The following is a 23,216-nucleotide window of genomic DNA, read 5'->3' as shown; positions in this document are numbered from 1 at the left end:
GCATCAAGACAGATTTCAGAGGGAATAGCAGCTCGGGACCATTTACTGAAGCATTCAACCCTTCTCCGACCGCAAGCACCTGGTGAGTGTTACAGCTCAGAAAAAGTGGAAAGCCTGGTCTGTGCGAGCTGGCCATTGTTGTCACTATTTAAGAAAAACCCTAAATGCCTCCTAAGTTATTTACTTAAGCCGTCTGCAGTAGGAAGTTCGGCCTTTAAGATCTCTTTTTTTAAGAAAATCAACAAGTAACCTGTTTTAAAGTGGCATCATTGTCAGAGATGTTAGATACCTGGTCCTTTACAATAATACTCAAGGTGCTTCCTCTTGTTACTGACCACACGATCCGCTCAAAGTAACAAATGCAGAAGTCAGATGTTCAGTGGACAGGCACAGATCAAGTTTCAAAGACATGCTTCAAAGCTGTTGAAACCCCTATCCAACATGGAGCAGCATATGGGATACACAGGGAGGTGAATAATAAACGATACATACACCCCTTTCCAACATGGAGCACCAGATGGGATACACCAGGAGCTGAATAACAAATGATACACATCCCGCTTTCCAACATGGAGCAGCACATGGGACACAGCGTAAATTGAACAACAACCTGACCTCCCCCCGCCCCGAACATAGAACACCACATGGGACAGACACACTGGGAAGTGAACAACAGTCGGACACCCACTCCCCTGTCCATGGATCACCACATTGAACCCAAAAAGGAAATGAACACCAGCCTGACACAGACCATTACATTGTTTCTGAGCCTGACAATGCCAGCATTCGATACACGAGCGAGCCAGAGCCAAGGCCAGGGAAATATACAGAGTGACAAAGAGATTCACATTAAAGACAGAAACAGACAGTTAGGTAACTGAGAACATGTTGTGAACAAAAAGACTGGGTAGTGGGACTAACTGGAGGATTGACTTCTTAGAGAGCAAAATTACAAGAATGAGAACATTGAACATGTTTTCAGATGAGCTGAAATGATTTGTTTCATCAAATTCTGAATCGGCTTCACAGAACACTTCAAACAGCATAAGCTGGGACAAGGTGAGAGACCAACATGGAGAGTTTGCAGACTATGCTAGTGCATTGCTCAGTAAACTGGATTATCTGCCCAGCATAAGGAGTATTACTCACCTTTAACATAATATGGGAACGATCCACACATAAAATACACACAGCAGGGGAAGGTTTCTATCTCCATTGGAACAGTATGAGGTGTGTGTAGGTTGGGGTGGGTGGGGAACCATCATTTGGGGTGGTTGAATGTGAAAAACAATGGTTGAGAAAAAATACACTTGAAGGAAACCAGGTTAAATATGACCAACTGTCAGGGATTTGGATAATCGACACAGAGAGTCTGAGGGACGTTTCATGGAGAGATGAGCTAAAGTGCTTGAGAATATGAAAAGAACGGCATTGTTAGAGACAATAGCGATATCGATCAGCGTGCACAGGAATGTCAGATGGATGGGATTTTGGTGTGAGTTCGAATCATGTTTGTTTCTGCAGGTTTCAACCCGAGAGGGTCAGCAGCGTTTGTTGTCATCATAAAGTCTGTATTTCACAGCTCAAGGTTCAAACAGCAGATGAATTAAGCCAGTGAAGGACATTCTGGAGCAGTGAGTAATTAAAGTCAATAATGGTCAGGGCATGGTGTCAGGAATCAGCTCATGGCCAAAGGGATCACCAAAGTTGTGATTTGTCTGTGTCAAACACCATCTGCAAGTTCTCCTCCAAGCCACTCACCACCCTGACTTGGAAATATACCAGTGTTCCTTTACAGTTGTTGGGTCAGAATCCTGGAATGCCCTCCCGAACGGCATTGTGGGTCCACCCACAGCAAGTGGACTGCAGTTATTCAAGAAGGCAGCTCACCACCACCTTCTCAACGGCAAATTTGCTCAAGTCCCAGAAATGAATCCAGAAAGATATTGGCCACGGATGGGATGGAGTCCCAGGACATAAACAGAGTTTGTAAACATAATAAAGGACAATGACCTCCACACTCCAAATATTTAAATAACAAGGACAGAGAGACAATGATTCACATCTGAAACTGAGTAGGTCAACATAGAGACCCCTGGGTAACACTGCCAGAAGTAAGGAGGGAGAAAGTAATTGAACAAGTTCCCTGATGCAGTTAATAGTGGTCTGCAGAGTGAATGTTTGGATTCAGAGTCTCAACGTTAACAATAAAAGTGGCAAGAAGTGAAGACTTTATGAAAGAACAGTAATGCAGTCATACCTGGTTGAAAGAAAAATATATCTGGACGGTGAGACTTACCAGGGGCACCAACAACAGACAGGAGAGGATAATAAAAACATTGAATAATGCGAAGAGCATAATACATCCGCCACGATAATGATATCCCAGAATAATATATAGAAAGAGACCAAACATAATCGGATAAATCCCTGTCCATTGTTGGAACATTCCAGTCTAATGCTCTCAGATTCAGATCCGTTGTTGGAGCATTCCAATCCATTGTTCTCAGATTCTGATTCATTGTTGGAACATTCCAGTCTAATGTTCTCGGATTCTGATCTTTCCTCCCCTTCTCCCTCTGGAGCTGTTGATCCCTCTTAGTGCTGTCGCTGATTCTCCCACTCATACAATGGGATAACATATTGAACGTTGCCCATTTATCATTAAGAGATAGGAATCTCCACTGGAATAATTAGAATCCATGGAGATTGATATTAATCACAGTCACCGAACAAATAGGCTCAATTAACCCCTTCCTTACATAACATTACATAACATTTCATATCATAATAAATGGGAATATTTACTCAGTCTGGATGGAATGGATGAGGGATACTGACGGACGAACTTTAAATCTTTCAATTTTTTAATCTTGTCTTTGTATGTAGGAGTATTGCCAGAGCACTGCGGGGCTGTAAATGTCCCACTCTGTCTATGCAGGAGCTAGGAATAAAATAACAGACCAGATGCAAGAAATGTCTGGTGGGGAAATTTGTGGATACATTAACTCAAGGAAGGAAGTGAGGGTTGCAGATGCTGGCGATCAGAGTCGAGAATGTGGTGCTCGAAAAGCACAGCAGGTCAGCCAGCATCAGAACAGCATCGAAATTTCTTGTGTGAGCCCTTCATCAGGAATGAGGTTTTTGGCCAAAGGGAACTGAGAGATAAATGGAGATGGGGTTGTGAGTAAGTAGATGAATTTGGGGTCAGAGGTGATATGACAGAGAGGGGGTTGGAGCGAATAGATGGGAAGGAAGATGGATTAGTAGGACAGGTCATGGGGGTGATGCTGATTTTGATGGTTGGATCTGGGATAATGTAGGGATAGGGGAAATGAGAAAAATGGCGAAATCCACATTGACCCTATATGGGTCCAGGGTTCCAAGGCAGAAGATGAATCTTCCTTCCACCAAGCGTCGGGCAGTTAAAGTTTGGCGGTGGAGGAGGTCCAGGATCTGCATGTCCATGGCAGAGTGGGAGGGGTAGTTAAAGTGTTCAACCATGGGATGGTGGGGTTGGTTGGTGCCAGTGTACCAGAGATGTACTCTGAAATGTTCAACACGTTGACATCCGGTCCCCCAATGTAGAGGAGACATCAGGAGCAATGGATACTGTAGGCAACGTGTGTGGAAGTGCAGGTAAAACTTGAAAGTATGTGGTCTTTTTTGGTCTTAGACGGAGGTGAGGGGGAGGTGAGGGTGCAGCTTTTCCAATTATTGCAGTTGCAGAGGAAGATGTCAGAAGTGGAGGGTGAGCTGGTAGGTGGCGTGGATCTGACAAGGGAGTCGCACCAGGAATGTTCTTTATGGAATGCAGATCAGGGTGGGAGGGAAATATATCCCTGGTGGTGGGGTCTGTTTGTAGGTGGCACAAATGGGGGAGGATAATGTGTTGTATCTGGAGGTTTGGTGGGATAGAAGGTGACAAACAGAGTATTCTTGCCCTGTTATGTTTGGAGGGGTGGAAGTTGAAGGTGGAGGTGCGGGAAGTGGATGAGATGCTCTGGGATGGCATCGTCGACTATGTGGGAGGGGAAAATTGCAGTCTTCGAAGAAGGAGGCCATCTGGTATACACACTGGGTTCAGAGTGTGGTGCTGGAAAAGAACAGCAGGTCAGGCAGCATCCGTAGAGCAGGAAAATTCGATGTTTTGGGCAAACGTCCTTCATCAAGAATTTGGCTTGTGCCTGAAACATCAATTCTCCTGCTCCTGGGATGCTGCCTGACTTGTTGTGCTTTTCCAGCACGACACTCCCTACTCTAATCTCCAGCATCTGCAATACTCACTTTCGAATACACACTTCTGTAATACTGCCTTTAATTCTGTTCTCACTGCTATAGGAAAGATGTTGTTAAACTTTGAAGTGTGCAGAAAAGATTTCCAAGTATGTTGACCGTATTTTGTAGCGTGATGGTGGAGGGTGATGTTGAGCTCCATGGAGGGTATGAATAGGCTGGAGCTATATTCCCAGGAGTGTTGAGTCTGAGACGTTACCTTACTGAGGTTTGTAGCAGTGAATCCCAATGCTCCAGTGCGAGAAACGTCAAGAACCAGGGAAATAGACAGGACAGTTATTCACATTAAAATTGAACAATTACTCATGAGACAACAAGTTGCTGAACTATGCAGGTAGACTGAAGAATGGGACTGGCTGGAGGAGTCAGAATTTGGTTGGTCCAATCACATGAATGAGACCAAAAATAAAGGCACTGTCATATCAACTGAAATGATTCGTAATATCACATTCTCAATCCACGTTATAGAGCCAGACCAGACAACATAAACTCAGAGGAAATTTTCTGTTCAGTGTAGAGCACTGTGGAGAGCAGGCTCGTGTACTACTGAACACCACCCTGCAATGAATCCAGAGCGGAACACTGTGCAGACCTAAGCAGTGAATTGATCTATAAACACAGAAGAGATATGTTGTTCAACCGGAAGCATTGTGAAGACCGGGCTGGTGTACTGTGCAATACAACTCACAATCTACCCAGAGTGGAAAGGTATGCAGACCACAGCAGTGCATTGATCTATAAACCCCGATGAGATACGTGACCAGGGTGTGGAACTGTGTCAAATACCGTAGTACCTTTCTCAGAACACTGTGTTAGATCACTGTCCAGTGTGGAAAAACTTGCAGCCCATGCTGGAAGTAACAGGATGTACAGTTCCCATCCACTTACAGCTCCACATCTCCACTGTGTCATGATAAGGGATGCTGTGGGTGTGAAAATCATTGCCAGAGAGAGATCACTAGAGAATCAGTTTGAAAATGAACAAATGGGGGGCGGTTGGGAATTAGATGGAGAGAGCGAGATTGAGAGACAATGTCATGGAAGTATGTGCTCACAGGTTCCAGAATGCTGAAATGTTGACATTTCGACAGCATCCTGCAACATGACCGGGTGTTTTCAGGAATGATGGGTGTATGGAATATTGGTGTGAGGTCGGATAATGTAGAGTTTTGGATGAGGATGTGTTCTGCAGCTTTCTAACTGTGAGTAGTCAGCACAGACTTCGACTCATTGGGCTGAGTCTAACAATAATTTTTCTCAGTGACATTTTCACAGAGTATGACAGATGAATTGTCTGTTTGCGACCGAGCTAGTTTCCTGGTGATGTCTTACCAAACTCACCTCATTAATTACCTACACCACCCCATGGCATCCCTCTTTGTCAATGCCAGCCCGCTACTCCCATCCATCATGGCTGGAGGTACACACAATCTTCCGGATGTCCCTGGATATTCCATGACCCCGGCACTGGTGCTATCTTTAAAAGGCCACTGGGCACACGGTTGAGCTTTATCAGCGTGGAGCTGCCCTACACAGATTACCCTGAGCATGGCAGATAAGGGGCTATTACAGCATGATTTGTCAACAGGGGCACGGAGGTGCTGGTGGGTGGGCTTGGTGGGACCATTTTCTTCCCAGAGGGGGCCACATCTTCAGAACCACCGAGCAAGGTCTGAGCGCACCACTCAGCTCAATGCAGTATCTGCAGTCTTTGAAAATTCCAGCAATACAGAACAAGCATCAATAATCTTCCCTACTCTGATAGGATAAGGGTCACCGTATTCTCTCTGCTCCCTTACACACACAGTATACCTGTTATAGCACCTACCCTTGAACAAGGCTCATGGTACACTACCCTCACTACTGAATGCACCTTTCGCCCCACTTTCTCTCTCTCTCTCCCTCCCTCCACGTTAGCCCCCACCTACACTAATAATGCTGCATGGATACCACGCTCTCGATTGACCCTGTCTGGACACCTCACCATTCCACTCCCACCCCCATTTACACCCGCGTAAATAGCAGGGCTACCCATTCCCACCCTCACTCACTCACTCCCTCCCTTTCTCCAATTCCAGGAGAAGCTGCCTAGAATAGGACAGAAAGGGCCAAGCTGGGTGGTGGAGTGCTCAATATCCATTCCCTCACCTCCCCCCCCCCCCAACCGCCATGTGAGGAGGGCCCTGGTACAAGCCAGAGTGGGCCGGAACGCCTCCTGTGGAGACTCAAAAGCATCCACTTCCGAGCAACCGGGTAAGGGACAATGCTCAGTGAAATGCAATTATCACTTTAAACCCAGTGGCACTTCTGTTTCGCCCAGGACAACTTCGAAGCCGTGATCATGATACCATCTCTCTTTTGTGTCGAGCTGGTACAAATGGCATCCTCAATGTCTTGGTGGGCAGGAGGGTGGGCTGACATCACATCATCACCATCACCTCCCAAGAAGGGAGCACAGAGGCTCCCTCATATACTTCCTCCTATAAACAGTTCAGATACTGAAGCTAATCTGTGATATTTACTGCTCTCCCCACTTGTCCTGACATCTTCAATGAGCTGTGCTCATATACATCCAACACCCTCTGCTGCTACACCCCTTCAGAACGGTACAGAATGTTTTACATTAACTTTCAGAGTTATTTCTACCAAGGTGCATCACCTCACACTGCTCTTCATTTATCCTGGTCTGCCATAAACCTGAAAACTACACCAACGTGTCACTGCCCGGCTGGAGTTCCACACTGTCCTCCACACACTTTATAATTCATCCAGGTTTGGTATCTGCAAACATTGAAGTTATCCTACAGTCACAATCCACACAGAAATACTGACGCACTCAGTATTGTGAACAAGTGCAATACTAACACACTCCATAAGGACAGGCTTAAATCCTGTCCCACACACCAGCCAGAGTAAGTGAAATATTGACAAGGTTACCACGGAGCAAGACAAATATTGACAGGCACTCCATGCCTTTATTAATTTCTGTATATTACTGAGTGTCTCTACGTCTCTGTATCAGTGTGTGCCTATCTGAGTGTATCAGTGTGGAACGAGTCTGGCAGTCTCTATGGTGCTTAAAGTGATGTAATATCCGGCTGACACCAGCTCTGAGGATGAGTCCTTTTATTTCTGCCCACAGATGCTGTCAGCCTCTGCTGGCCTCCCGACACCACTGAACAGGAGACTCTGGAGGATGAAAATCATCAGGGATACAGTTTGGTAAGGACAGAGGGAGGACAGCAGCTCACAGCATCATCAACACATTCAACCTCACACACACACACGCACACACAGGAAGAGACACACGCAGACGCCGACACACACACGCACAGATACACGCACACAGACTCGCACGCATGCTCACAGGAACAGACACACATACACCTGCACACAGGCACATACACTCACAGAACCCCACGCCCACAAAGACACACCCACACACACCCACGCGTACACAATCAAATGCAGAGAGACACACAGATGCACAGACACTGAGAGATGTACACACGCCAAACGACACACTCAAATGCGCGCACACACACACGCACGCACCACTCACAGCCAAAGATTTCACCCATTTCCTCATTTCCCCTCCCTCCCAACCTTATCCAGATCCCACCCTCCAACTCGGCACCTCCTTCTTGAAATGTACTTCCTGTTCAGCTTCGTTCCCACCCATCCATTCCAACCTCCACTCCGACCTATCACATTCACCCCATCTTCATTTAACATTCACCTCCCAACAATCTTCCCCCAGCACCACCCTCTCCCATTTATCCCACAGCCATCATTGACTACAGCCTCATTTGTAATGAAGGGAATAATCCTTCGATTATTTCGACTCTCCTGCTCCTTAGATGTTGCCGGAGCAGTTGTGCTTTTCCAGCACCACACTATTTCATCACAGACCCACACATGCACACACAGCCACAGAATCACACACACAGACAAGACAGAAACACATACACAGACAGAGACACACACACACATGCTGACACACCCACACACAAACAGCCACACTTCCCACCCATGAGGACATTCATAACCCCACCCACACACACAAACACCCACAATCCCCACACATGCACATATACGCTCACGGGCATGCACACACAAGCAGATATACACACGCAAACAGACACACAGACACAGACGCAGACACATGCAAATAACATATGTATACACCCACACACACATGCACACAGGGATTTAGTTAGACCGACAGACAGGCATACACACGCATTGACATACACCATACATAAACACACCCACCCAAACCAACACACAGGCATGCATACGGACAGACAGATGAACGGATACTCACAACGCCCCCATACACAGACACCCACATTACCCACACACATGCACACGCATGAACGTACACAGACACACCTGCACGCACACACACAGAACAAAGGCGCACGTTAACACGCAGACAAAAACATGCACACACAGACGCTCATACATACACACAGCTGTACACTCACAGCATACAAACACATATGCACACGCACAGAGGCACACTCTCATTGACACACACGCACACACATCCTGTAAAAAGTGACTTAAGACACAAGAAAAGTGACTGTAAGAAAGAATTGAAAAGTCCTAAAACACACCAGCAGAACATGGCATTGTATCATTTTCAGCAAAAGAGGGAGAGACAAAGGGAGAGAGAAAGGGAGGAAGGGAGGCTTTGAACCCCATTCAATGATTCACCCCAAAACAAAATAGTTCCCATTGCACACAGATGCAGAGATAGAGATACAAACATGCATACACACACTAAGGCAGGAACACACAGAGAGATAAATACACGCATGAACATATATATACACATACAAATCTATAAGCGTGGTCAGAAATATGCAGATAGATACTTGGACATACAAACGCACATGGAATCAGAGAGTTATACAGGTGGTTTGAAAAAAGACCTATTGGCCCATACACTTAATGCTAATGATAATCTCAAATTAAACTAGGCCCACGTTCCTGCACTTGGAACATATTTTTCCAAACCTTCTCTTATTGTTGTCCTTAATAAAATGTCTTTTAAATGTTGTAACTTTGCCCACATCTATCGCTTCTGAGGACGGTCATGCTATACATGAATCAAATGAGGTGTAATCACAATGCACTTCATGGGTCTTGGTCAGGTACACGTGAGAACTCTGTGGGAAGCTCCAGGAGTGCAGCTGTACAATACTGGTGCGGCCGCACTTGGAGTATTGTGCACAGTTCTGATCACCGTATTATAAGAAGGGTGTGGAAGCTTTGGAAAGGGTGCAGAGGAGATTTACTAGGATGTTGTCTGGTATGGAGGGAAGGTCTTACGAGGAAAAGCTGAGGGTATTGAGACTATTTTCGTCAGAGAGATGAAGGTTGAGAGATGACTTAATAGAGTCATATAAGATAATCAGAGGGTTAGATAGGATGGACAGGGAGAGCCTTTTTCCAAGTATGGTGACAGCGAGCATGAGGGGGCATAGCTTTAAATTGAAGGGTGATAGATATAGGATAGATGTCAGAGGTAGTTTCTTTACTCAGAGAGTAGTAAGCGTATAGAATGTTTTTCCTGCAACGGTAGTAGATTCGCCAACTTTAAGTACATTTAAGTCGTCTTTGGATGAGCATATGGACATATATGGAATAGTATAGGTTAGATGGGGTTCAGATTGGTATGACAGATCGGTGCCACATCAAGGGCCAAAGGGCCTGTACTGCGCTTTAATGTTCTATGCTCTATGTGCAATTATTGCTGGGAATCTTAATGACATGTTCTGAACATCAATAGCATAGGTGAGGTGATGGAAGATATGAGATGATAAACGTGGTGCCATTATTAAACAAATTGGGAAGGAAAAGCCAGGGAACAATAGACCACTGAGCCTGACATCGGTGCTGGGCAAGTTGTTGGATAGAATCCGAACAACAGGATTGACATATATTTGGAAAGAGCTGAAAATGTGTTGCTGGAAAAGTGCAGCAAGTCAGGCAGCATCCAAGGAACAGGAGAATCGACGTTTCGGGCATCAGCCCTTCTTCAGGAATGGCTGATGCCCGAAACGTCGATTCTCCTGTTCCTTGGATGCTGCCTGACGTGCTGCGCTTTTCCAGCAACACATTTTCAGCTCTGATCTCCAGCATCTGCAGTCCTCACTTTCTCCTCATATATTTGGAAAGGCAAGGACTGATAAGGGAAAGTCAATATGGCTTTGTGCAAGGGAGATCATGTCTCACAAACTGGATTATTCTTTTCTTGAAGAAGTTCAAAAAAGGATTGATGAGAGCAGAGCAGTGCACGTGATCTATGTGGAATTCAGCAAGGCATTCGACAATGTTCACCATGGGAAACTCGTTAGCAAGGTGAGGTCTCATGAAACACAAGGAGAACGAGCCATTTGGATACAAAACTAGCTCAAAGAAAGAAGACAGAGGGTGGTGGTGGAGGTTTGTTTTTCTCGCTGGAGGCCCGTTACCAGTGGTGTGCCACAAAGATTGGTGGTCTGTCCACTGTTGTTCATCATTTACATAAGTGAGTTGGATATGAACACAGGAGGTATGGTTAGTTAGTTCATAGTTGACACCAAAATTGAAGGTGCAGTGGGCAGAGAAAATGATTACCTCAGAATATAACGGGATCTTAATCAGATGGACCAATGCGCTGAGGAGTTGCAGATGGAGATCAATTTAGATAAATGTGAAGTGCTGCATTTTGGAAAGGAAAATTAACGCTTGGCTTATGCATTTAACATTAGGTCCCTGGGGAGTGTTGCTAAACAAAGAGATCTTGGAGTGCAGTTCATAGTACTTTGAAAGTGGAGTCGCAGGCATATAAGAAACAGAAGAAGGTATTTGATATGCTTCTCGTTGTTGGTCAGTGCATTGAATGTAGGAGTTGGAAGGTCATATTGCGGCTGTACGGGACATTGGTTAGGTCACGATTGAATACTTCGTGCAATTACAGTTTCGCTCTTTGAAGAAGGAGGGGTGAAACCTGGAAGAATTCAGAAAAGATTGACAAAGATATTGCCTGGGTTGGATGCTTTTAGATTTATGGAGAGGCTGAATATGCTGGGGTTATTCTCCCTGGGGCATCCGTGGTTGAGAGGTGATATTAGAGGTTTCTAAAGTCATAAGTGGAATTGCTAGTGTCAATAGCTAAGATCCTTTCCAAGGGTAGCACTCTCCAAAGCTAGAAGACATAGGTTGAAGGTAAGAGGGGCAAGACTTATAAGGAATCTAAGGGGCATCGTTTTCAAAGAGAGTGTGCTTTATATGTTTTGAGCTGCCAGATAAAGTTGTGAAGGCGGGGACAATTACAACATTTAAAATTACAAAGGCATCTGGATGGGCACGTGAATAGGAAATGTTTAGGGGGATATGGGCCAAATGCTGGCAAATGGAACTACATTAATATAGGACATCTGGTCATTTAGGGACGAGTTGGATAGAAGGGCCTGTTTCCATGCTGGACAGCTCTATGACACGGTGTTCTGCTTCTCTTATCTTAAAATTACCCGTCTTGAAATTCAACACTCTAGGGAAAGGACACTTGCCATTCAACATTATTTATACCCCTCATTATTTCATAAACCTCTATAAGGTTGATAAGGTCTCAACCTCCTATGCTGCAGTGGAAAAGGCCCCAGTCCATCGAGACTGTCATTATAACTTAAACACTCCATTCCCAGCAACAACCCGTTAAGTCTTTCTGAACCCTCTCCAGTTTAATATTATCCTCAATGTGACTGGGTGACCACAACTACACAATACTCCAGGAAAGACCTCACAAATGTCCAACACAACCTGAAGAAAATGTTCCATCTCCTGTACTCAAAGGTCTGAGCAATGAAGGCCAGCAAAAGAAACACCTTCATACCTACCCTGCCTTCTCATGATGCAAACTTCAAAGAAATATACCAGAACTCCTCGATCCCTCTGTTCTACAACGCTACCAATGACCCGAAATTGAATTGTGTATATCTTTTCCTTGTTTGTTTTATCAAATTGTGATATGTGTATTTCGCGAAATTAAACTTCATCTGACACTCCTCAGCCCAGTGAGTGGTAGTGCTGGGAAAGAAAAGCTGGACAGTAATCAGCTGCCTTGGATTACTTATTGGTTTTAAGTAGAGGGCAGTCACACTTTACTGGTAAGAAAGAATGATTGGTGTTTTTGATCCATAACGTACACTTTTTATTCATCTCTGGTGTTCAGGGACAAGTATATATTCTAGATCGTTTATAGCGCAGAGTGTGTCTGCAGGATGTATTTCCCTCATATTACAGACCACAGATAATAATCACTGAAGGTGGGAATCATAGCTAAACAATTAAATATCTTTATCGTTTATCACGAAGGCAGAGCACATAAACTCAACATCCTACATTTGAGGTGAAGATCATTTATCTGTGGCAAAAATGTAATTCTTTTAACTGTGTAATTTAGTAAAATAGAACCAATTCTTAATGAATCCAGACCGAGCTGAAAGATGACATTTAAAATGTGACCGAAAATCTGGACTTGGTTTAAGTCTTGTGTAGTGGGTAAACCCCAAGCCTCTGAGCATGAGCTCTGGGTTAGATTCCAATTACTGAACTTGCGTGGTCGTGTTTCTCACTCTGGACCAGAAGTCTGGATTAAAGTACTGACTGTCATGGAGATATGTCACAGTATTTAAAAACAGGCTGATGAAAAAGCACAGAGGTGAATAATGTTGCAGCTTTAGGGACTATTGCCAACTGGTGGTAATGTTCCTACTTCTGAGCCTAAAAGTCTAGATTCAAATCCCACAGAGGTGCTTAATGTGGCTGAACAAGTTGATTAAAATAATTTTAGAATTATGATGTGTTGGAGAAGGACGAGGTGTCAGTATTGTATTTGAAAATTTAGGCCTGATTTTACTGAAAACACAGCCATTCGTGTTGATTGGAGTCAAATTTGCACATTGTGGAGGTTTATAAAATCATGAAGAGCATGGATAGGGTGAATAGTCAGAGTCTTTACTCCAGTGTAAGGAACTCCAAAACTAGAGGACATAGATTTAAATTGAGATGGACAAGATTTAAAAGGGGCCTAAGGGACCATTTTAACACAGATGGTAGTGCGTGCATGCAATGAGTTCCCAGACGAAGTGGTGGTGGCTATTACAATTACAACATTTAAAAGGTATCTGGATGTTGACATGAATTGGAAAGGTTTAGAGGGATATGGAACAAATGGTGGAAAATGAAACTAAGTTAATTTAGGACATCTGATTAGCATGCATGAGTTTGACCAAAGAGTCTGTTTCTGCGCTGTACAACTCTATGATTCATCGATCCAAATTGTAAAGATCGCTCTGTAATCTTATGTATCCTTCTTTACCTTCCTATAATAACTAATCTTTGTGTCGGCCGTAAACTTGCTCACCATGCCTTCTATAATTTTCATTTAAATAATTGAGATAAACTGCAATCAAAAGTGGATCCAGCACCAATCCCTGTGGAACGGCGCTGGTCACAGGCCTCCACTCCCAAAGGCACCCTCCTGCCCTACCCTCTGCTTCCTCCCAATAACTCAAAAAACACACACATGCATACAGACATACAGAGACACAGACACATTTCTGTCTTTAAGACAGAGATAGATACATTTTGATTGATTAGGGGTCAAGGGTTAGAAGGAGAAGGTGGGAAAACTTTGCTAAGAAACATGTTAGCCAGGATGGAACAGCAGATCAGATTCGATGGACCAAACATTCCAGTTCCGCAAGAATTTCATATATTCTACGGTTTACGTTATCTAAAATGTTGACCCAAGAGAGCAGTGGAGGCTGAATTTGACAAATACTTTACTGAACAGAGTCAATGGGAATGTGGGATAGGTTTGAAGGGCTGAATGATCTATACCTTTCCTATTGGTTGTGCCTTCATTTTTTTTTAAAAAAAGAGAAGCTGACTTGCTGTGAGGTTCATACACTTTAAAATTTAGAGGCTGTCTATTAAAGGTTGAGATAAGTATGTTCCTATCTCCTGAGGGTTGCGCTTTCTGTGGTATTCTCAACCTCAGAGAACAGTGAAGACTAGACCATAAAGTCATAGACTCATAGAGATGGACAGCACGGAAACAGACCCTTAGGTCTAACTCATCCGTGCCGACCAGATATCCCAACGCAATCTAGTCCCTACTACCACCTCGCCTATATCCCTTCAAACTCATCCTGTTCATATACTCATCCAGATGCCTTTTAAACGTTGCAATTGTACCAGTCTCCACCATTTCATCTGGCAGCTCATTCCATACACGTACCACCCTCTGTCTGGAAAATGCTCACCCTTAGGTCTCTTTTATATATTTCTCCTTTCACGTTAAAGCTATGTCCTCCAGTTCTCGACTCCCCCACCTCAAGGAAAAGACCATTTATTTATCCTATCCATGCTCCTCATGATTTTGTAAACCTCCATAAGGTCACCCCTCAGCCTCCAATACTCCAGGAAAAACAGCCCTAACATATTTAAACTCTCCCTATGGCTCTAATCCTTCAACCCTGGCAACATTCTTGTAAATCTTTTCTGAACCCTTTCAAGTTTCACAATAACTTTTCGATAAGAAGAAGACCAGAATTGGACGCAATATTCCAACAGTGGCTGATCCAATGTCCTGTACAGCCGCAACATTACATCTAAACTCCTGTATTCAACACTCTCACCAATATGGGAAAGCCTGCCAAGCGCCTTCTTCGCTGGCCTATCTATCTGCGACTCCACTTTCAAGGAGCTCTGAACCTGCACTCCAAGGTGTCTTTGTTCAACAACACTTCCATTAAGTGCATAACTCCTACTAAGATTTGCTTTCCAAAATTGCAGCACATCACATTTATCTAAATTAAACTCCATCAGCCACTTCTCAGCATATTGGTCCAATTGATCAAGATCTCATTGTACTCTGAGATAACCTTCTTTGCTGTCCTCCACATCTTCAATTTTGGTGTCATCTGCAAACTTATTAACTATACTTCTTATACTCGCATCCAAATCATTTATATAAATGATGAAAAGTAGTGGGGGGTCATTGAAGATATTCAAGGCTCACCTTGACTGACCTTTGTTGGACAGGGGTGTCAGTGTTTCTTGGGAATAGATAGGAAAGGGCTTTACAGCCGCAAACGGACCAGCCATTACCTTTATAAACTGAGTAGCTGGCTGGAGCTCCTATCCCATGTTATTCTCTCACTGTATCCCTTAAGTCTGTAACAGAGGGAGAAAAACCCCATTAATTTAGACAGTAACACTGCAATGAGGCAGGAGGAACGCACTCGGCCCCTCGAAGGAGATACACGGGAATAGAATGAAGGATTCAGTCATAGTGAAATAGAGATATACATCAGGGAAACAGACCCTTTCCTCCAACTCATTCGTGCCAACCAGATGTCCTCATTTGCCAGCATTTCACCTATATCCCTCTGAGTCATTCCTTTTCATATACCCATCTGGATGACTTTTAAATGTTGCAATTATACCAGCTTCCACCATTTCCAATTGCAGCTCATTCCACACACACACAGCATATTCTGCGTGAACAAGTTGCCCCTTAGGTCCCTTGTATGTCTTGCCCCATCACCTCAAAACTTTTGTCCTCTAGTTCTGGACTCTTTTCCCAAGGGCCTTTTTGCCCTATCCATGCCCCTCATGATTTTATGAACCTCTAAAAGGTCACCTCTCAAAGAGAATAGCTTATTTTAATGTGTAGTGACTGCGGCAATTTTTCAACACAGCACCAACTCATGAAGAAGATTATTGGTTGTGTTGTTAAGGGGACAGATGTTAATCAGGCTCAGAGGAAATTTTCCCCTCCCACACACCTCCTCAGTGTCGAAAGGTCACATTGAGCACATGACTGATATTGCAGAATCGTTGTATTGCTGCATCAGAAATACCACATTTTTGACTGGGTAGCGATCCCCCAAATGTTAGTCTATTTTCTGTGCTCATCTTTTAAAATCTCAGGATCAGTACGAACTCCACTTGATCATCTGACAACAAATGGCCGAATGGGGGATCGCTGAGATCAGAAACAAATCGACAATCAGCTACACAGCATAGCAGAAGGCCATGCAATCTTTCTAGGCTGCTACACAGGAACAGGGGAGTCCTGGGCAATGAAAAGGAAATACAGAATAGAGATAACTACTTGTTTTCAAGTTGTAAAGCTGTAACTAGTGAAATTATTCAGAGATCAGTGTGAGTGTATCAGCAGTTTACAATCTGACGCAGATGAATGGATTGGAGCTCAATTTGCCCATACACCAGGATCGTCATTCAATTAGATGTCAAGTGGAGACACAATGTCTGCATGAGGAGACAGACAGGGGAGGATCGTAAGCAAACCTTCAGCAAAAAAAAATGTACAATATGGGTGATGGGAAGTTTGTGTTTTGGACGACGCATGAAACAACAGTAAATTATGTAACTGGAGGCAGAATGCAGAACTCGGTGTGACAAAGGGCTTTGCGTGTCCTGGTACATAAATCACAGCAAGTTAGACTGTGGACGCAGCACGTGATTTGGAAAGTAAATGGAGATTTATTTTCTTGATAAAGAGTATTGGGTCTGATCTTAAGGATGTGTTGCTGCATCTGTTCAGGCTGAGGTTGAGAAGGTATATGACGTACTGTGTGTGGTTGTAATTCCACTGAAGTGAAAAACAAATTGCTTTTGAAATGTTTCAGACATGTTTTTCTTTACTCGTTCTTGCGAATGTATTGTGTTATGAACGATTCGAAGATTAGGCCTAAGAATGAGACATGTTATTATTGACCATGTAAGATTTTGAGCTGGTCAATACCTGATGAACATTTTATCTTATATGGGAAAATAGGGCTGGAGAGCTAATTTAAGAATAAGATACATTCACTGAAATGCAGATATCGTGAAGATATCACAAGTTGTATTATACAATTATACGGGAACATATAAATGTATCTTCAAAGCTATTGGCGCTAATTGTTCCGAAAGAAATGGTTGGGTGTCCAACAGCAGCAGTGATGTACCTACATGGAGCAGGAAATGGGATGGAGGTGGTACAGTTCAGACACTATTGAAACAGACCTCATGTGGTCCAGTTTGGGGCCGAATAATGATATTATGCGATTCAACTCAGAGAGGGAGAAAGTACGTTCTTCCTGAGAAGGCACAGCCTGTTGCTCCCTCTCTCTCTGTGTTGCTCTTTCCAACAATGTGTATGAGCTGAAAACACCTCAGTCATCTTTACCACTCATGGAGGATTCCTGTGGAGGATTCACTGGAATCGCCACACTGCCTGAAGTAAAGGCAAGTTTTGGGTCCTCTGCTGTTTGTAATTATTATTGATGACTTGGAAGAGGGAGTCGAAGGGTGGATCAGTAAATTTGAAAACTATACGAAGATTGGTGGAGTTATGGATCGTGAGGAGGGCTGTTGTCGGCTGCAAAGGGACTTAAATATGATGCACAGCTGGGCTGAGAAGTGGCAGATGGAGTTTAACCCTGTCAAGTGTGAGGTTGTCCGTTTTGGAAGGACAAATAAGAATGCGGAATACAGGGTTAACAGTCGGGTTCTTAGTAAGGTGGAGGAGCAGAGGGATCTTGGGGTCTATATTCATAGATCTTTGAAAGTTGCCACTCAGGTGGATAGAACCTGTAAGAAGGCCTATGGTGTATTAGCATTCATTAGCAGAGGGATTGAATTCAAGAGTCACGAGGTGATGTTGCAGCTGTATAGGACCTTGGTAAGACCACAGTTGGAGTACTGTGTGCAGTTTGGTCGCCTCATTTTAGGAAAGATGTGGAAGCATTGGAGAGAGTGCAGATGAGATTTACCAGGATTTGGCCTGGAATGGAGAATAGGTCATATGAGGATAGGTTGAGAGTGCTATGCCTTTTCTCATTGGAACGGAGAAGGATGACGGGTGACTTGACAGAGGTTTATAAGATGATCAGGGGAATAGATACAGTCGACAGTCAGAGACTTTTCCCCCAGGTACACCAGAGTGTTACAAGGGGACATAAATTTAAGGTGAAGGGTGGAAGGTATAGGGGAGATATCAGGGAGTGGTGGCGGCATGGAATGCGCAGCCTGTGGGAGTGGCAGAGTCAGAATCATTGGTGACATTTAAGTGGCAATTGGATAGGTACATGGATAGGTGCTTAATCTAGGACAAATGTTTGGCACAACATCGTGGGCCGAAGAGCCTGTTCTGTGCTGTATTGTTCTATGTTTTATGTTCTATGTTCTAGCTAAATCCACCTGTTCCAGGAAGTAATCCCATTATGAGTAACTTGTAAGAGCAGACCAGCTCCATAAGCTGAAGGATATTTGGAACAATCACGTATGTTTCCTTTCGTCATGAGTTCAATTAATCTTTGATCACGGTTCTTTCAAGTTAATGTTCTGCAGAGATTATATTTTTCTGTTTGTCATCAAACGTAGGTATGTGTCAGTATTTTAGAGAGGGCAACATCTGTGCACAGATGTTCAACAGTCAAACATTTTAACATTTTATCAGTCGTAGATTGAATAATTTTTATTCGGTCATAAACTTGTTAATTTTAACAGATTAAAGAATCCTGCCTGACTACAGTCTGAGACTTAGATTATTGATCATATTACCATACCGGTTACATTAACACTTGCGGTGTGCCGTGGAAGCGTGGGATGAGGAAAAGGAATAATGTCCTCAACTATCGATCAGTGTGCATGACGTCATTGGTAGACATGTTGTTGGAGAGCATTGAGAGGGTCAGGATTTACATGTATTTGCAATTGCAACAACTGATGAATGAGAGTCAATATGGCTTTGCGCATGGGAAATCATTTCTAACAAAGTTGATTGCATTTTGTGAAGAGGTGACAAAGAAGATTGGTGATGGCAGTGTGGTAGACGCTGTCCATATAGACTTCAGAAAGGCATTCGAAAGGATTCTGCATGGCAGACAAGTTAGTAAGGTTAGCTCATAAATAGATCCAAGATAAGCTAGCCAAATGACGACAAATTTAGAGTGAAGGTAGGAGACAGAGGGTACTAGAGGACTGCTTTTCAGACTGATATCTGTGACGAGTGATGTGCCACAAGTAGCAGTGCTGAATCTACTACTTTTCATTATTTATATAAATTATTTGAATGTTAATATTTGCCTGTTTATTATGTTTACAGATGCCATTGAAATTGGAGGTGCAGTGGCCAGCAAGATTTACATCAGAGTACAATGGGACATCGATCAGATGGGCCAATGGGCCAAGGAGTGACAGATGGAGTTAAATTTAGATTGATGTGAAGTGTGCAGTTTGGAAAGGTAAAATAGGGCAGGAGATATGCAATTAATGTTGAGCTCATAGGGAGTGTTGTTGAAACAAACTGCAGGCTCTTAGACCCTTGAAAGTGGAGTCGCAGGTAGACAGGGTAGTGAACAAGGTTTTTGTATGCTTGCCTTTTTTGGTCAGTATATTGAGGATGCGAGTTGGGAGATCATGTTGCGACTGGGCAGAATGTTGGTGAAGCCAGATTTAGAAACCTGTGTTTAATTCCCTTCTCTCTGCGACAGCAAGGATGTTAATCTTGAGAGGGTGCAGGCAAGATTTACAGGGGTTTTTCCGGGAATGGAGGGATTGAGCTCGGCAGACTGGGTCTTGTTTACTCTGGAGCATTGGAGGTGGAGGCATGACATTATAGAGGTTTATAAAATCATGAGGGACACGGAAAATCTGAATAGCCAAGGTCAGTTTCCTAGGATCGTGGAGTTGAAAATTATAGGACAAAAGCTTAAGATGAGAGGAGCAAGATAGTAAAGGGACAACATTTTCATGCAGTTTGTGGTGTGTGTATGGAATGAGCAGTCAGAGAAAGTCATGGAAGCTGGTATAGTTAAAACATTTAAAAGGCATCTGAATATACATATTAAGAGGAAGGATTTCGAGGGATATGGGCCTAATGGTGGCAAAAGGGACTAGATCAGACTGGGTTCTTTATTTATGTGGACAGGGTCCCCTGCTATATGACACTGTAAAAGAGATGAGGAGAACTTCTAAAAGGACAATTTGAGTGGGAATTCTCTTCTCCAGAGGTATGTTGTGCCTCTTTGTTCACATTTATACAAACTGAGTTGGTCAAATATTTGACAGAGGTTGAGTCATGGATAATGGAATACAGACAGAAAAGTGGGGCTGAGACTTCAACCGTATCAGCCACAATCTTAGTGCCTGGTGCAGAAGGTTCATCATGTCTAACGATCTAATCCTGCTCCTGAGTCTGATGTTCTGATGTTCCATTCAGACCCTCCAACCTGCTAGGCAGGAGGAGTTGGAGGCCACTTACTGCTATAGCTGCCCTCAGTCTCTGGAATACAGAATTCCTGACATTCCCGACCCTCTGTTTGAAGATACCACTGCCTGCTCCTACGCCATGACCTATTGATTTGAGCAGTAGAGGTGAATACAAGGGCTTATCAATGACCGACTGGCCCTGAAATGAAGGCAGTATTCAACTGAGGATGACATCAAGCAGCCTGAGCAAAATTTCACTTCATCAGAATTAATTGCGAACTCTCTGCTGTTTGGTGACATTCACAGCACAAGGGAACATAGAACATAGAACATAGAAGAATACAGCACAGTACAGGCCCTTCGGCCCTCGATGTTGCGCCGATAAAAGCCCACCTAACCGACACTAACCCACTATCCTCCATATACCTATGCAATGCCCGCTTAAATACCCATAAAGAGGGAGAGTCCACCACTGCTACTGGCAGGGCATTCCATGAACTTACGACTCGCTGAGTGAAGAACCTACCCCTAACATCAGTCCTATATCTACCCCCCCTCCCCTTAATTTGAAGCTATGCCCCCTGTAATAGCTGACTCCATACGTGGAAAAAGGTTCTCACTGTCAACCCTATATAACCCCCTAATCATCTTGTACACCTCTATCAAGTAACCCCTAAACCTTCTTTTCTCCAATGAAAACAACCCCAAGTGCCTCGGCCTTTCCTCATAGGATCTTCCTACCATACCAGGAAACATCCTGGTAAACTTCCTCTGCACCCGTTCCAGTGCCTCCACATCCTTCCTATAGTATGGCGACCAAACCTGCACACAATATTCCAGATGCGGCTGCACCAGAGTCTTATACAACTGCAGCCTGACCTCAGGTCTCCGGAACTCAATTCCTCTACCAATAAAAGCCAGTACACCATATGCCTTCTTCACTGCACTATTTACCTGGGTGGCAACTTTCAGCTTTCATGTTTATCATCGGTGGGTATCAATCATCTTAGCAGTGGGACATCACTGCATGAGATCCTCAGGGTAGCACCCTCAGCCCAGGCATCCCCAGTTTGTCAGCGGGGAATCCCTGCTATGAGGAATCAGGCCATGCATCCCATTGAGTCCACATCGATCAGAAGTGGGGATATTTACTGTCTGCTTCACAATATTCAGAAGGCTTCATCATCCCTGACCTCCTGATGCAGTCTGTGTCCATGTGCAATAAGACTGAGACAACGTTCAAGCCTGTGCTGTTAAACCGTCGTTGACATTCATGAAACAGCGCTGCACATTACCCTGGGAAATGGAGGAGTTCACTCAGTACCTCATTCTGGCTTCACAGGAATATGGGAAAGTCATTCAGCCCATCAAAACTACTGGACAAGAAGAGGGACAGCCCATTCAGTCCCTCCTCCTGTTACACAGGAAGACAAGGAATCTGCTCATTCCCACACATCACTTACACGGGATCAGAAAGCAACCATTTCACACCTGGTGTCACTGACTAAAGAACAGGAAGAGGTCATTCTGCATCTCAAGCCACGAACACAGGAACAAAAGATGTCATATATGCTCTAAATTCACAAACAAATGGAGCAGGAATTGCGCAAATCGACTGTTGAATGTTATTCCTAATGGCTTCATCATTCATAGTGCATCCGTGTTATGTTAGCGTGGTTTTCTGGCAGTGGAAATGAAGCCATTTTTAAACAGTTTCATAGGGAACATCCATCGCTGAGAGAGCAGACATACATTCTTTCTGGAAGTCAGAGGCTGATGGAGAATGGCTAACTTTCAGAATTAATATATTGTGGGTGCTGACATGATTGTGAACAATGTTACGTTGAGTGCAGGGTCACACAGTGACTGTGCATGAAAGTGCTCAGAGTTCTTTCCGAGCCTGGACCTCTCTGTTAATGGAAATGAGGTCTCAGCACAGACATGTAATCTATCAGGAATCGAGAATCCTGTGAAAAGAATGGAAATTCCCACCTTATCAATGGCTAATTGGGATGTAATGATTGTCCATCCATAACCATCAAATTTCAACTTCGTATTCTCTCACAGTGCCACAGGTTAAACACATAGTTACTGCACTCTTTCCTGATGGTACCATACTGCCAAGGTTCAGTCTGGTGAAACTTCTTTGCACTGTCTCGGTGACGTTATTATTTATAAAGCAGACTCCGTCTGTCCACAATACCCCGAATATTCTTTCATCAAAACACTACCATTGAGTAAGATATATTTACTGTGGTACTTCACGTACTTTGCGTGGAAGACCAGATATCATTTTCAGTTATCATTACTTTCAGTCCCATCTAAATTCTGTTAGTGACTTAGAACCAAGGGCATCCAGGTGCTTTTCAACAACAGAACTTCCCAACCTCTCAACATTTAATAAACATAAATAAAAATCATAATATTGGTTGTTCCCATCTGAAACATTTTATACCATGTGAACAGATCTTGCCAAAGCACTGATCCTTCTGATTCCCCAGAAGCCTTCCACCCAGAGAAAAACACTACTCTCTTCATTTTTCCCATTATCCAATTTTTGATTCATTTGGTACATTCCACCCCTACCCACCCATGGTTTCTAATATTCCCCACTCACCAGTATTACAACGTAT

The sequence above is a fragment of the Chiloscyllium punctatum genome, chromosome 7 (assembly GCF_047496795.1).
Source record: "Chiloscyllium punctatum isolate Juve2018m chromosome 7, sChiPun1.3, whole genome shotgun sequence".
Taxonomy (NCBI): domain Eukaryota; kingdom Metazoa; phylum Chordata; class Chondrichthyes; order Orectolobiformes; family Hemiscylliidae; genus Chiloscyllium; species Chiloscyllium punctatum.
Note: the sequence above shows the minus strand (reverse complement) of the source record.